Genomic DNA, 5,528 nt, shown 5'->3' on the forward strand with positions numbered 1-5,528 from the left:
CTTTTTCTCATGCTAGGCATATCATAATGATTTAAGACATAAGTGGTGAGATCGGAGGCTTAGAAGTATGAAATTTGGCTTTTAAAACTCAAAAATCAACTTTGGGATGAAAACAGGGCCACGCGTACGCGCACTCCACGCGCACGCGTGGATGGCCTTAAAACTCATCGACGCGCAAGCGTTATACGCGCGAACGCGCGGATTGAAAATTAGCCAAACGACGCGCACGCGTCAGCCACGCATACGCGCGAATACATTGTGCCCCAGGCACAAAACTGGCACAACTCTGGCACAACTCTCTGGAAAATGGCTGGGCATTCGATGCAGCGCATCGACGCGCTCGTGCACACCACGCGCACGCGTGGATGGTGCTTCCTGGAAGAACGGCGCGCACGCGCCAAGTGCGCTTACGCGCGGAGGGTTATTCTGCTACAAATTTTTCTAAGTTAAAAGCTGCAGAATTCACAGATTCAAACCCCAATCTTCCGACGGACATAACTTCCTCATTTTAAATTGTTTTTCACCCGTTCTTCGAACGGCATGGACATCCCGGATCCAATTTTATTTCTAAACAGATTTGGCACATATCAGAGATCCGTAGTCCAAGTTATGTCCCGTCAAAGTATGCCCAAAACCATATTTTCATACAAAACCACAAAGTGCCATTTTCAAAACAAGCCACTTTCAACTCTTTTCAAAATCAATCTAAACATGCCAATTTTAACCCTTCTCTTTGAAATCATTCAAAATGTACCAAAATCAACAACAAGCCATCCTCAACTCACACATTGACATTTTACCAAAATTTCCAAAACCACATCCAACCATTTTAACACTTCTCAATCAAATGGCTAAAGGACAACACAACATCATGTCATACATCCTTCCTCATCCTAATTTCCAATAATATCAATTTCCAAATCAACCATCATTATACATGATCAACATCATACTCACCATCAACATGGTACCACCCATCAATTCAACCTCAATCATCCATCAAGCATATATCACAACATGCATTTCTCATATATCACACAATCAAGGCATCAATATTCATAATCACATATATGAACACGTCATATATCTCAACCATTCAACAACACCAACAATTCAATGCCTATCTTAGGGCCTCTAGCCTAAGTATTTCCTACCACATTACATATTAGATACGGGAAACCGAAACCATACCTTAGCCGATTTCCCAAACTCAACCGGAGCACTTCCAAACCACTTTTCCTCAAGCTCTCAAGGTCTCAACACCTCCAAGAACAGATTTTGTCACATAAAACCCTCTCCCAAGCTTTCCAAAATCACCAATCAAGCTCCAATATTCACATATACACAACCTAAGCCACAATCATCATATCCATACGCAACATCTCAATACCCAAACATCATAGAACAACAAATTACACTAGGGTTGAGAATCTTACCACACCCAAGGTCCAAGGAGACAAGATTAACCTTCTCCTTCAAGAGAGTTGGGTCCTATAACATCAAAGAACCCAAAATCTCAACATTTTTGCTCATGAAACTCGAAATCAAGGGCTGGAATTTCGAACAGTAAAACGTGGCTTACCTCAAGATTGATTATATGGGTTTTGTAGAGCTCTTCACGGTGAACGCGTGGCCGCAAACGGAGCGACAATCGGAGCTCTAGATCAAAAGTTATGGTGGTTTGAAGATCAACCAAGGGAGAGAACTTGAGAGAGTGTTCTTCTCCTCCCTCACTCCATTTTAGCGTGTGTGTGTGTTTAATGAGGAGAGAGAATGCTGAAAACTAGGGTTTTGGTTTAGTCATGTTGGGCCAAGGGCCCACTTTGGGTCCGGTTGGTCCGGTTTGGCCCGTTCGGTCCAATCTTGGTCCGATTTCTATAAAATTGGTACCGAAATTCTCGTCTCAATCTCCTCTATCACATTTAGCCATAAAAATAACATTTTTGGCTTTCTAGAATAAATTCTTATTTTATGGGTTAGTTAGCCGTTAATTGACCGGGTCTTACATCTTCCCTAGGAGTTGTAATTAAGTGTCTATTATTGGCTATGGGAGAAATGGGGGTTGGATGCAAGAGAGCAAGTAATGTAAATAGCAAGTAAGTTAAAATACAAGAAGGTAACTTAGCATGCAAGAAATAAAAAGTCAAAGCAATTAAAGCAAGAAAGGAAAATTAAATACTAAAAAGAACTCTTGACAAGAAATGGGTAATTAAGGATTCCTATCCTAGTTGTTGACCACAAACATGGTAATTGTGTGTGAATTAATCCAAATTAGTCAACCCTACATCGAGGATAAGTCAACTAGGCATAATTAACCTCAATCCCTAAATTCTAAGTCAACACTAGTGGGTCACTTAGAGTTAAGGAAAATCAAATTAATTAACAACTCTCACATAATGTGGAATGGACATCCACCACTCAAGTCCATCCAAACACCCAAAATCCCAACCAAGAGTATGAGAAACTAAGCAAAAATCCAACTAAGAATTTTGTCAAACACTTGGTGGGCATGTAAAGAAAGCATGATAAAATGACAAGAAATAATAAATGTTACAACTACCAAGCAAGGAAAGCAAAGATAGCAACTCAACAATGCAATAAATGACATAAAAATTTAAATTGCATTAAATATAAATTAAGATAACAAGAGTGTGTGTGAACATAAAAATAATCAAAATGAGAAATTAACAAGATAACATAAGGGAATTAAGACAATAAAACAAAGAAATGTAGAAGAAACTAGAGTAAAACAAGAATTAAAAGTAGCAATTACAAGGAAATTAAACTAAAAACCCTAGGTTCTAGAGAGAAGGGGGAGCTTCTCTCTCTAGAAAATGAACTACATGACTAAAATCTAACCCTAATTGCTCCCCCCTTTACATGGAGTGAGGCATTTCTTAATATAGGAAGAATCAGCTTCAGAAAGTCCAAAAACTGGGCTTTGAAGGCCCATAAATCGCTCCCAGCGATTTCCATTAAATGAGTCACACGTTGGGATGTGTGCGGACGCACAGGTGTGTGCGTCTGCACACATGCTGATTTTCTTCCTGTGCGTACGCACAGGTTGTTGTGCGTACGCACTCTAGGTCGTACACACGCACACTCCAATGTGTGCTTCTCCTTTGTTTTCTTCATGTTTTCTCCCTTTGTACATGCTTCCTTCCACTTTTGCCTTGCCAAACTTGTCTTTAGGACCTAAAATTACTCATCAAACATGTCATGGCATAAAAGTGGGATTAAAATAACTAATTTATGCACAAAAACACATGTTTTCACATTTAGGCACAATCTAGAGAGAAAACACAAAAGCATTCTATTTGGATGAATAAATGTGGGTTTATATGATAAGATCCACTCAAATCAAAGCAAAATATATCGTCAAATATGGATTCATCAATTTCCCCACACTTAAACAATAGCATGTCCTCATGCTAATCACAATCAAAGGAGGAAGAAAAAAGGGGAAAAATAATTTATTCAAAACAACTAACTACATGTATGCTATCTATATATATTTACACTATGGTTCCTATTTAGTTTAGCACAAAACAAACAAGAGATTCCAATTAATCCAAAACAAGCCTTAGGGCCAAGCCAAAGAGTCAATACACTATGATCAAAGTCCAAAGAATTGAATTGAGATTTTCAAAATTAACCAACAAACAACTTGCAAGAAGATACAATATAAGGCACAAGAACATAGACTTGAGCGACCGAACCCCTCACCAGATGTGTATTCACTCAATTCGCTCAATGTTTAGGGCTCAATCACTCAATTATCCTTTAATCATGTTTCTTAAAGATTAGCAAGTCATCTAACAATCAACACTTATTTAGTGCATGCATGCAAATATCAAGAGGACTTATTCATGGGTTGAATGGAGCTAGGGTCAAGGTAGGATGCATATGATCAAGTGGATTAGAATTTGAATCTTTAATCAACCTAAGCTTCCCCCCTAACCTATGACAACCTATACAATTCAAAGCTAACCTAACTACCCATTCCTCACTTTTTCACATACTCATGTATTCTCTTTTTGATCGTCACACATATGTATTGATTCTTATTGACTTTACTTTGGGGCATTTTGCCCCCTTTTTATTACTTTTCTTTTCTATTCCTTTCTATTAAATATTTTTTATCATTTCATTTTTTTTCTTTTTCAAACTAAAATATATACAAGAACATCAATGCATATGGTTTAACATAATTTATACATGAGTATGTACCCAATTCCCAATATTTTTACAAAAACATAAAAACACCCTTTTATCCCAACCAATGTTCCCAAACTTCCCAAACTTAAATAATAAACACACTCACTAGCCTAAGCTAATCAAAGATTTAAACAAGGGATATTTATTATTTTTCACTTAAGGCTTATGATGTGCTAAAATTAAGAACAAATAGGTTTAGCATAGGCTCAAAGTTGGTTAACAATGGAAGATGAATGGTAGGATATTTGGGTAAGTGAGCTATTTGAAACAATGGCCTCAATCATATACATGCATTCATACACAAAATAATGGACATATAGAATCAAGCAAATCAAAGATTACAATCATAAAAGGATTTTATCACACAAGAACAAACTTTATGGTTGAAGATGTGCAACCATACAATTAAAGCTCAAATCTCACAAGGTATGTTGTTCTATCTCTTTTCTATGTTCTATGAAAACTACTTCAAGCAAGTTTGAAAAACAATTTCTCAATTCAATTAATGGCATGCCCTAAAAGGGATTTCATGAAAATTTCTTGTTGTTTTTACCAAAATTATTCAATCTAACATGTAACATGCAAATATTTACTACCCTAATACTATAAGCGTTAAAGAGATATTTACAAACAAACCAGCAAAGTGCAAATAAGAACAAAAATTGCAAAAATTGGAGAAAAAGAACAAAAAAGAATATTGCAAAGTGTCTAAGAAGAGAAATTTTTACCCCCTTGAAGTTGGCAATCCTCCCACACTTAAATAATACACGGTCCTCCGTGCTTGCACATGATCCATGGGTGAAGGACTATGAGGCTCCACCTTCAGCTGGTGGGCTCCGGGGGTGGTTCCGGTTGCTTTGTAAACAAATAAATAACAATTGAGGGAAAGTAAATTGTGTGGTATGATAGAAGACAATGTGTAGTATTCTAAGTGTGCACGATTTAGAACACCCACATCGGCAGGGTAAAAACAACAACCACCTATTCAAAAGAAATAGCACATGTTCCTCAATGAAGTAGCCTAGGTTACAAGTAAAGAATAAGTAAAACTTTAGGCACAAGCAATCCTAGGTAACTACAAAAGTGAATTGAGTATTTGATATTGGTTATTGAAATTGTGCAGGTAAAAGCACAAAATTGGTATAAAATAGCACAATAAACAACAACCAATCCATTAATGAACGGAAACTTCTTATTCATCATGAAACATAATGAAAAAGTCACATGGAAAGATACTTGTTACAAAAAGTGATAAGCTTGATAAAAATAAAGTTAGGTCACTCAAACAAATGCAAAGCATTAACAAGAAA

Source organism: Arachis ipaensis, chromosome B04 (genome assembly GCF_000816755.2).
Source record: "Arachis ipaensis cultivar K30076 chromosome B04, Araip1.1, whole genome shotgun sequence".
Classification (NCBI taxonomy): Eukaryota; Viridiplantae; Streptophyta; class Magnoliopsida; order Fabales; family Fabaceae; genus Arachis; species Arachis ipaensis.